Genomic DNA, 12,092 nt, shown 5'->3' with positions numbered 1-12,092 from the left:
GGAAGATGGATGAACTCTGGCTCCTGTGACAAATTTGTGAAGAATACGAGTCGTAGAGTCTGCCTTAAATAACTTAGTCTGCAAAACTTAAGGATGAGATAGATAAATTAATATAATATATTAATAATGCAATAGAAATGAGTAAAAGTGCAGGAACTTGTTGGCAGAAGTCTCCGAGTCATGCAGAGAAAGCGGGATATCACATTGCATTAGGTCAGCATGACTACCAGATAGGGGTAGCCCTGCAGGATGAGGTGGTTGAAGAAATGGGAAAAGGCAATGTGTGTGTCAGTCAGCAAGCAGTTATGATTTACTGTGGTGACCTGGAGACAACATCTGGATGACTCCACATAGGGTAGAATCATGGAAATTGGAAGGAGAGCAAAGTGTGATGAGTGTTGCCCAGAAGTTTGATATTGCTCACAGCATTGTTTCACATGCATGGGAACCATTCCAAACCACAGTCACTGCTGACCGAAGAAGAGTAGGTGGTTGATAATGGTCAACTACGTCGGCAGATGAAGATAACTGCTACATTGTGCAACAGGCAAGAAGGGACCCCTGCCAAACTCTGCATGAAATTGCAACACATTTAACAGAACTAGAAGCCATGCAATCTCACACTTCACAGTGATATGGCAACTGCATGGGGTGGTCTTTTTGCCCAAGGACCAGTACATTGTTTTCTGTTGATACCCGCACTACTGCAGCTCCATTTGCAATGATGCCTAGAGCATACAGACTGGACCTACAAGAAGTGGGGTCACATGCTCTTCTCGGATGAGAACATATGTGGCTTGACTAGTGATTTTGGATGCACCCTCATATGGCGAGAGGTGGGAACACACAATGCACCCAGAAACGTTGTCGAACATGATTGTTTTCATGGTGAGCAATAATGTTGGATTCGCTTACTGACCTTCAAGTCTTTTAACATGGTGCACTCACTGGTCAATGCATGGAGGAACACACGTCACTGTACTCCTCCCCCTTCTGCATCTTCCCAGGGGTGTATTCAACCCTGACTTTATTTTTATGGATAATAATGCGACACTGCATCAAACAGCACAGCTGGAGGAGGTCTTGAAACGAGAGGATATTCGGTGAATGGCCTCACCTGTCCATTCCTTCAACTTGAAGCCCTTTGAGCATGTGTTGGATGCAATGGGGAGATGTTTTGCAGCACACCCATATGCACCAGCGCCCATCCAGCAGTTGTCAAATGTACAGGTGGACGAGTGGAACACTGTTAAGAACCATATTCTGCCTTTTGTAATGTCCAGGGAACCATCATAAACCCGCTGGCTTCAGTGTAAGAATTGTCTTTGGATAAAACTGTCATTTCTGTTCATCTCACGGTGTATTTCTTTCATCTTTCAGTTGTCTTCTGTATTACACTGTAGCAGTTTTTTTTGTCCAAGTTTCATCAAGCTTTATTACTTCCCAGTGACATGTCATGTGAAAGCTACTTTTGTCCTTATGTTTTGCATGCCAATGTACAGAAAGATGGCATCTACACTAAAGTGACAAAAGTCACAGGATAATGATATTTGCACATACAGATGGTAGTAGTACCCCATACACAAAGTATAAAAGGGTAGTATATTGGCAGAGCTGTCATTTCTACTCAGGTAATTCATATGAAAAGGTTTCTTATGCGATTATAGCCACACAACAGGAATTAAAACAGGCTTTGAATGCGGAATGGTAGTTGTAGCTAGACACACAGAACATTCCATTTCATAAATCGTTAGGGAATTCAATATTGCAAGATCCACAGTGTCAAGAGTGTGCCAAGAATACCAATTTCAGGCATTACCTCTCACCACAAACAATGCAGTGGCTGATGGCCTTCACTTAATGACCAAGATCAGCAGCATTTACATAGAATTTTCAATACCGACAGATAAGCAACACTGATTCAAATAACTGCAAAAATCAGTCAAACAGCTGACGCAAGTGCCTTTGCTAACAGCGTGACATCACCTGCTGCATCTTTCTGGGGCTCGTGACCAATCAGTTGGGTCCTTGACAAGTGGAAAACTGTGGTCTGGTCAGATGAGTCCCTATTTCAGTTGGTAAGAGCTGATTAAATGGTAGGAGTGTGGTGCAGACCCCATGAAGTGATGGACCCAAGTTGTCAACAAGGCACTATGCAAGCTGGTGGTGGCTTCGTAATGGTGTGGCCTGTGTTTACTTGCAGCCATTCATGGACTTCTTGTTCTTAAACAATGATGGATTTTTTATGGATGACAGTGTGCCATTTCACAGGGCCACTGTTGTTTACGACTGGTTTGAAGAACATTCTGGACAATTCTAACGAATGATTTGGCCACCCAGATTGCCCAACATGACTCCCATGAACATGTATGGGACATACACTCCTGGAAATGGAAAAAAGAACACATTGACACCGGTGTGTCAGACCCACCATACTTGCTCCGGACACTGCGAGAGGGCTGTACAAGCAATGATCACACGCACAGCACAGCGGACACACCAGGAACCGCGGTGTTGGCCGTCGAATGGCGCTAGCTGCGCAGCATTTGTGCACCGCCGCCGTCAGTGTCAGCCAGTTTGCCGTGGCATACGGAGCTCCATCGCAGTCTTTAACACTGGTAGCATGCCGCGACAGTGTGGACGTGAACCGTATGTGCAGCTGACGGACTTTGAGCGGGGGCTTATAGTGGGCATGCGGGAGCCCGGGTGGACGTACCGCCGAATTGCTCAACACGTGGGGCGTGAGGTCTCCACAGTACATCGATGTTGTCGCCAGTGGTCGGCGGAAGGTGCACATGCCCGTCGACCTGGGACCGGACCGCAGCGACGCACGGATGCACGCCAAGACCGTAGGATCCTACGCAGTGCCGTAGGGGACCGCACCGCCACTTCCCAGCAAATTAGGGACACTGTTGCTCTTGGGGTATCGGCGAGGACCATTCGCAACCATCTCCATGAAGCTGGGCTACGGTCCCACACACCGTTAGGCCGTCTTCCGCTCACGCCCCAACATCGTGCAGCCAGCCTCCAGTGGTGTCGCGACAGGCGTGAATGGAGGGACGAATGGAGACGTGTCGTCTTCAGCGATGAGAGTCGCTTCTGCCTTGGTGCCAATGATGGTCGTATGCGTGTTTGGCGCCGTGCAGGTGAGCGCCACAATCAGGACTGCATACGACCGAGGCACACAGGGCCAACACCCGGCATCATGGTGTGGGGAGCGATCTCCTACACTGGCCGTACACCACTGGTGATCGTCAAGGGGACACTGAATAGTGCACGGTACATCCAAACCGTCATCGAACCCATCGTTCTACCATTCCTAGACTGGCAAGGGAACTTGCTGTTCCAACAGGACAATGCACGTCCGCATGTATCCCGTGCCACCCAACGTGCTCTAGAAGGTGTAAGTCAACTACCCTGGCCAGCAAGATCTCCGGATCTGTCCCCCATTGAGCATGTTTGGGACTGGATGAAGCGTCGTCTCACGCGGTCTGCACGTCCAGCACGAACGCTGGTCCAACTGAGGCGCCAGGTGGAAATGGCATGGCAAGCCGTTCCACAGGACTACATCCAGCATCTCTACGATCGTCTCCATGGGAGAATAGCAGCCTGCATTGCTGCAAAAGGTGGATATACCCTGTACTAGTGCTGACATTGTGCATGCTCTGTTGCCTGTGTCTATGTGCCTGTGGTTCTGTCAGTGTGATCATGTGATGTATCTGACCCCAGGAATGTGTCAATAAAGTTTCCCCTTCCTGGGACAATGAATTCACGGTGTTCTTATTTCAATTTCCAGGAGTGTAATTGAATGGTCAGTTCATGCACAAAATCCTGCATTGGCAACACTTTCACAGTTATGGATGACTATAGAAGCAGCATAGCTCATTAGTTCTGTGGGGGTCTTTCAATGGCTTGTTGAGTCCATGACAAGTCGAGTTGCATTGCACAAGGCAAAAGGATGTCCAACATGATATTAGGAGGTATCCTATGACTTTTGTCACCTCAGTGTATAGTAGACCACTGTAGACCCATATTTAGACTTAAAGAACTGCATGTTTAACCATAAACTGTATAAATAAATCTTTACTGTATACCAGTTTCTGTCAATGATATCATCATCACTGGAAGAAGAGGCAAATGCATTAGATGGAAAAGCAGTTTATCTTTCACTTAGAAGTTTGAAAGTCCTCTGTGTTACAGTGACTGGTTGGGTGGTTGATTTGGGGGAGGGTACCACACAGCAAGGTCATCAGTCCTATTGGATTAGGGAAGGAAATCGACCATGTCCTTTCAAAGGAACCGTCCCGGCATTTGCCTGAAGAGATTCAGGGAAATCACAGAAAACATAAATCAGGATGGCCGGACGGGGTTTGAACCGTTGTCCTCCCGAATGCAAGTCCAGTGTGTTACAGTGACTGTACGTGTCCATCTATTGTGTATCATGACCTTAAATAGCAAGAAATTAGTCTTACAGTAACACATGTAAAGGAACTATCATGAAGATTTCCCTGCAGTTTGGCAGACTGTGCAAATTATTACAAAATGACTGATGAAACAACCATGCGTTCACCCCTTTCGCCTATCATAGATAATTTTTTTCATATAGGATTTTGAAGAATGAGCATTGAATAGTGCTCTCATCCATCCAGCCTGTTTCTTCAGGTATGTTGATGAAGCAGTTCATTGACCATATGAACATTATATGTCTTAACATATTTACAGCAGAAATGGAGGAGGAGAGGAAGTTGCCTTTCTTAGATGTATTGGTCGAACAAAAAGCAGAGTGACAATACAGCCATTCTGTCTGTTGAAAACCAATGCACACAGACATACCCCCGTGGATGTAGCTTTTGTGATCCATCTCAGAAGAGTGCTATGCTAAGCACTCAAATAGCTAGAGCCAAGACTATTTTAGACAAGGAGCACCTTGTATCCGAGGTTAACTATTTCAAAAGGAACAAGCATTCTGTCTGTGATATTACTTCAGCACTGTCGAGGAAACTGAGACACACACAGAGTCATTCAGTGAAGCCATTAGGACCCACACATAGTGCAGCTTCCATTCTACAGTACAACAATAACTGAAATAGGTAGAGTCTTAACCAGGCAAGGAATCGGACTGGCCATCTGGCCACCTAAAAAAATTAAAGAAATGTTGCATCCTGTTAAAGATAATCTTATCCTGAGAGTACCAGGGGATTTGTAATATTCCTTGCAAGTGTCATAACAGTTACCTGGGTCACTCTATGCGAACTATTGCTGATTGCCGTGTTGAGCATCATAATAGTAAATAATTTGAGAGAGTAAGCAAGAGTTCCTGAATATCATCAGTAGGTCTACACCCACAAGCAGAGCATGAGAAGCCATTGGGAGAATTTCCAGGTGGAACTCATAATTGCCAATAGCATCTGCTTGACAGCAGGGGTGCCTCTTAACATCACTGAGAGACATTGCTCAGGTTATACCTGAACTGTACAAGACCATTACAGCTGATTCTAGCCAGAATCCAGCTTCCTGTCATTATTGGGAGATGCAGGAAAGGGTTGGTTTTGATTTTCATTCCACCAAAGTAGAAGAATACAACTAACCTTTCTCTGTTTGGGAGTTGGATTCTGCTCATCATATTGTGCCCAGTCATGACCTGATAATGTACAGCATGTTGAAACAGTTGAACCCAACTCTTTAATGAAATCTGGATGACAGGAGACTTTCCCAACTTGTGGAAAGAATTTGGTTTAATCACAATTTTAAAACCAGTGAAGGATTGGACTAACCCCAGTAGTTATCATACTGTCAGCCTCACAAGCTGCATAGAAAAGACAGTGGAGTATATGGTCAACCAATGACTAGTGTGTATTCTCAAAACCAGGTCACTTCTCATTCGCTACCAGTGCGGGTTCAAGAGGTATAATTCCAGTCTCAATAACCTGATCCTGCTCGAAGTTACAATTCATACAATTCAACAGGCTTTCATACACTACCAACACCTTTTCGGTGTACTCTTTGATTTGGGAAAAGTCTATGGTATTAACTGTAGGCATAATATTTTGTTGTAGCTTTGCAAGTGGTGTTTCCTTGGACATCTCTCCACATTCATACAGCCCTTCCTATCAGATATGTATTTTTGGTACAAGATCGGCAATGTCCTGTCTGAATACCCTATCTGGCCATTTTAAGCAGGGCAATGGCATCCCTCGAGGAAGTGTTTTAGGTGTAGTAGCGTTCACCATTTCAATCAACAGTATTATGTGCACAAGGCATCCTGCACAGTTTTTTTTTTTTTTTTGTTTGTGGATGACTTCTCCATCTGCTGTGCCACCACCAAACTTGCAATGGCTAATCGTCAGTTACACTTGATGATCAGATAGATGGAAGAATGGTCAAACATATTAGGTTTTAAATTCTCTTTGGAGAAAGCTGTAAGTGTTTTGATTTTAAATGCTCCCGCTCTTTTTAATTCACCTGTTTTAAAACTGGGTGATACCATTCTCACTTTTAAGGAAAAGATGAAATATCTGGGTCTCACTTTCGATGAGAGTCTGACATGTCTGCCCCATCTTAAAGAACTGATGATAAGATCCCTCAGGCCTTTGACCATCATTAAATACAATAATGATGGAAGCTGAATACATGAATTAAAATTTGTGCCGTGGCCAGATTATGGCAATAAATTCCTCATCTTCTCAGATTCCCAAAGTGCCCTACTTGCTATTGGTCATATGTACTCAGCAAATCAGATGGGACTTGAACCCAGCCGTGGCACAAATTTTAATTCATTTATTCAGGTTCCATCATTCATCATCATCATCATCTTGGACAGTTTCCAGCCACTGACTGGGTCTGTTGGGAACACAAGCCTCTCCATCGTGTTTCAGGTTCCATCATTATTGTAGATAAAGATGAGACTTAAATGTCTTGAGGAAAATTTAATTATAAAATCTTTAGATGCGTTAGTGACAGGTAGTCAACAGAGCATGTCTATTCTGACTTTGTAAAGCATTTGTGCGACCCCTGCTTGAATATGGATGCTAGATTTGTGGATCAGCAATGCCTTCATACCTGAAAATGCTGGACACAATTCACCATGAGGGTATTAGGCAGTCAACAGCGACTTGTTGCACAAGTCCAGGTTGTGTGCCAAGGCTGGTAAGCCTCCACTGTTAATTCAAAATTTTCTCCTTGTGGTACCCAAGCATATAGGGCTCTTTCCATTCCCTAATCATCAGCATTCATCTCCGTTGCACAGCCGCCACTAGAACATCTGTTCTGTAACTGTCCACAGGCAAATTAAACCATTTGGTATCAGTGCGAAGTAGAGCCTTCGGTTACCACAGGTGAAGTGTACTGGGGTCCAAAGCTGGGAGTGGAATATGGGATACCCCTGGATGCTGATGAGGCTTAGGTTACTTTTTAAATTGACTGAATACAGGAATAATTGTACCCCAGAGTATATTATTAAAATTAAATTTAACGACATTTTAAACCACCAACTGGATTAGTAGTGCTTACACAGGCGGGTCTAAGCATGGGGATTTGTATCGGTTGCTCCATTGTGTTCCCTCACAGTGTCCCCAGGACAGGGCTCCCAAAACAGTTTTCAGTTTATTATGCAGAATTGTTTGCTGTCCTGTCCTGAGGGCACTAGAGCAGATGAGATGGTATTGCAGCAATAAATTCCTTATCCGCTTAGATTCCCAAAGTGCCCTACTTGCTATTGGTCATATGTACCCAGCAAATCAGATGGTGCAAGAAATGCAGGATCCTCTCTGCCTTCTGCAGCAACAAGGTACAAAAATAATTTTCTGCTGGGTTCCAGGGCACATAGGGGTCAGGGGAAATGAACTTGCTGCTGCTGTTGCCAAGGAGGCTTGCTACCTTCCATCTTCTGCTTGTTGTTCAGTCCCCCTGCAGGCTATTGCCATATTTGTAACCCAGAAGACCATGTGTTGGTGGGGAGGCTCAGTGGCTGGAAGTGAGGAGTAATAAGCTGCTTTCAGTGAAACCATCAGTGCAATCATGGCTTATGACCCTCAGACAACAATGAGCTGACGAAGTAGTTCTTAAAAGGGTTAAAGCAGGACTTTGTCAATTGAAACCTGGCTTTATCTTGTCCCAAGTAGCCCCAGTGTGTCACAGATGTGGAACACAGCTGTCGATATGACATATTTTAATTGAGTGTGTTTTATATGACAACTCGAGGGAAAGCTTGGAGTGGGACACTGCCCGTTGATGCAGGGCTTTCTCTTACACCCCCAGTGTGTCGATACAAAATATTTCAGTTGAGTGTATTTTATATGATGACCTGAACACAGATGTGTGCGTTATCTTAACTGATAGTAAGGTGAGTGTAGTATCTGTTTTAAGATTTTGTGTGATGTCAGGACTTTTCCCACAATGTTGGGTGTGAGTTTTAATGTGTTGCAGAGTGGCTCAGTTACCAATTATTTCTAAGTAGTCACTTAGCCACAGTCATCTGTCCTCTTTTTAACTATGTCTGTACTGATATTTTATCCTTGCTTAATAGCAAAAGATAAATCTAGTTATTCTGTTGTGTTTTGTCCAAATGTATGATTGTTCTTTTACAATTCTCACAATGTCAGGACCGTGTTTTCAATACTCGTGTGAGGATACAACTTGGTTTTAAAATTTGTTATTTTTTAATAGATGTTCACCATCCTCCTTTGCAATTATTTCAAGCAAGGGTGCTGATGATCTCACCATTTAGTACCCTAAACTATTAATTATCACCACCTTCAATAGCTGCAGGCGAGGCCTCCTTCACATCTTGGATGAGGCTCCCCAGCAGACATACCGAACACACATTGGACTCCTTTTCAGACCTGAATGCTATTTCCCTAAGGGGCTCCATAGTGCATGTAACATTGGACTTCCCAATAACTAGCAAACCTGTCCCCCCTGTGTGCCTGCTTGGATCCTGCTGGAAGAGTGGCCACCTGTTGACTCGTAGGGTGAATGGATGACACCAGCCAGCCAGTCCCCACATTCACTGTCTGCCTCAAGTGATGTGAACATGACTCGTATTGCCACTCATTTTGTGGTGAGCACAGTTCCCCATATCAAGTACAATGGAAGGTGCCTCGGCAGCATAGCCCATGGGCAAAACAAGCGACACCTGAGGTGTACCATGCGACACACCAGTTTCCCGCCAGTGCTACACCGTGAGGCAGCAGCCTGTGATGGCTGACTATGGCCAACAGCATTTTCAGCTATTCACTGTCTGTGACCAGCTCCTCTTGTGTCCACTCACTGCATGTGCATTCTGTATTCATCCTAGCATGTAAGAGTACTACTCAACTAAATGTAATATATAGAATATGTGTTTAGACTGAGAGCTGCTGCTGCTGCTGCTGCTGCTTTCTACCCTGCTCTGCTGGAGCTCTACAGAATATTTACTGTTTGAAAAGCTCACAGAATCAAGTAAATGAAGCAAGACTTAACAATTGCAGCAGTGAAAAAACTATGGTAAAACAGTAGCTGAGTGTACACAAGTGACAGCAAAATACACAACCTCTTATACAAAATAAATAATCCTGCTAAACACAGTTAAAGAAACAGGTAGTGTGTTTTTCTGTTCAGAAGCACGTAAGAATACTACTAAACCTAATGATTTATGCAATATGTGGACAAACTGATAGCTGCTGCTGCTGCTACTGAAATCCACCCTGCTCTACAACTGGAGGCCTACTGGGTCTGTTGAAAGGCATCCCTCCTTAATAAAAATAACTTTGACAGTAGAAATACTTTTAGGGAATTACTCAAGTTGAATAAGTGACCTAGTTTGATTCTCTAATCATAATATCAACTAAATCACAGAAAAAATGTTGAGATATAGACTATGTATGGCAACGGCTTTTCCGCAGTGGATACACTGGTTCCCATGAGATCACCGAAGTTAAGCGCTGTCGGGCATGGCCAGCACTTGGATAGGTGACCATCCAGCCGCCATGCGCTGTTGCCATTTTTCGGGGTGCACTCAGCTTCGTGATGCCAATTGAGGATCCACTCGACCGAATAGTAGTGGCTCCGGTCAAAGAAAACCATCATAACGACCAGGAGAGCGGTGTGCTGACCACACGCCCCTCCTATCCACATCCTCAACTGAGGATAACACGGCGGTCGGATGGTCCCGATGGGCCACTTGTGGCCTGAAGATGGAGTGCTTTAGACTATGTATCTTGCCTGTTTATTAGATGCTATATGTGTACAACAGTTCAGATTAGTTTTTTCCCCCTCCAAGAAACCCATACCAATATATAGGGCTATACTTTTACATGAATGATAATGTCTCATTTAAATAAAAGTCTTCTTGAAATGTTGTGCTTAAAGATTGTCTGACTGTTGTGCCCAAATTTTTATGTTTGTAGTGTCTCAATTGTGGTGCATAATTTTTTTCCAGTTTTGTATGTAGGAGGGTTTGTAACTGAAATAGTATTAGGCTTGGTTTATAAGAATCTCAAATAATAATAGCTATGTGGAGACTTCATCATTAAGGTAGCATGCTCTTCTGAAGATAAAAAGTGTCAGATTATCTCTTAGATTTGTAAGATCTGACTAAGATGGCTCATTTTCCAACTGAGGTACTAGAAGTAGCTTCAAAGCTATATATACAATAAGTAATGCAACACATTTTTTTTTTTTCTTTTCAGTTGATAAAATGCTGAATTTGTAATGGGATATCGTGGAATATTCCTGCTTCAGCCCCTATAATTTCATGAAGTTAGTCCCAATAGGTGGTGGCACTATATGTGGCCTTCAAATTGGTGTCTGTAACAGAGGTGTAGTCCAAGCAGAGAGCTGTCATTGAGTTTCTTTTATTGGAAAACCAGGGCATCACATATTTTCATAGGCAGTTGCAGAATGTCTGCAGAGACCTGGCAGTGAACAAAACACAGTGAGTCATTCGGCCAGACGTTTTTCATAATCACAACAAGTTTGCACAGTCCTGTCCGCTGTAACTCCTGCAGTCTTGGAACATGTGGACACTCTCATTCAAAGTGATCAACAAATAACAATCAAACACCTGGACATTTCTGTCAGTAGTGCTGACACACTTGTCCACCACATGGGCTGCTCAGAGGTGTGCCTGCTGGGTTCCTTGCTGCCTAACAGAAGAGCATGAAGAGCAAAAAGGACCATGCTCGCAGAATTGCTTGCATGTTATGAGGCCGATCACAACAATTTTTTGTCAAACATCGTCACAGGCTGTGAAATAAGGGTTCCTAACTTCAAAACGGAGAGAAAACAGCAATCCTTGGTGTGGCACCACATGACCTCTCCTCTGAAGAAAATGTTAAAAGCTGCACCCTCAGCCAGTAAAGTCATGGCGGTGGTCTTCTGGTATTCTGAAGGGCTTGTTTTGTTTGCAATAATTAACTCTTGAGGTGTGTTGTGCTAACCTCAGGAAATTGAAGAAATGACTTCAGCATGTGTGTTGGCTTTAAAATGCAAACAAACTTCTCCTCCTCCATGACATCACAAGGCCTCAAACAAGTCTGTGCACAGAGGAACTCACAAAATGTCATTGGACTGTTACTCATCCAAGCCCAGATCTTGCACCTTCTGATTTCCATCTATTTGACCCAATGAACGATGCGTTCCCCGGGAAGCATTACATGTACGATGGGAAGGTTATTGATACAGCAAGATGTTGGCTCGTATGCTGACAGGTAGAGACAGCCATACAGTCCCTCCCAGTGAGGTGGCATAAGGCTATTGTACGGAACAGAGATGATGTTGAAAAATAGGGTTTTGTGGTGAAAACAGTGGAGAATAATTTGGTGTATTGGAATCCAGAATAAAACCAACCTGCTTCCACAAAGATGTCCAAACATTTTTAGGCAACAGTCTACAGCACAAACATATTTTAGAAATGCCTGTTAACCTGACTGTATTGAATTTTACACGTTTATTCTGACTAGCTTCAGTTTTCAATCATCATCGGGAACTATTCCAAACAGAAATAAACAGTACATGTTACTGATGAAAAATACACATCCCGTAGTCATTAAGTCTGAACATTATACATAAAGATACTCAAAAGATATACTTACGAAGCAAAAAACAATACGAAT

The 12,092-nt window shown here is 43.6% G+C and overlaps 1 protein-coding gene across 2 annotated transcripts in view; it reads left to right on the top strand.

Moving 5' to 3' along the window:
* The window catches only part of LOC126183359 (rab-like protein 6), a 190,875-nt gene that overhangs the window by 145,679 nt on the left and 33,104 nt on the right, over window positions 1-12,092 (top strand). The window lies entirely within an intron of this gene.

The sequence above is a fragment of the Schistocerca cancellata genome, chromosome 4 (genome assembly GCF_023864275.1).
Source record: "Schistocerca cancellata isolate TAMUIC-IGC-003103 chromosome 4, iqSchCanc2.1, whole genome shotgun sequence".
Classification (NCBI taxonomy): domain Eukaryota; kingdom Metazoa; phylum Arthropoda; class Insecta; order Orthoptera; family Acrididae; genus Schistocerca; species Schistocerca cancellata.
The sequence above is the reverse complement of the archived record's forward strand: the minus strand, read 5'-3'. Positions and strand labels throughout refer to the sequence as shown.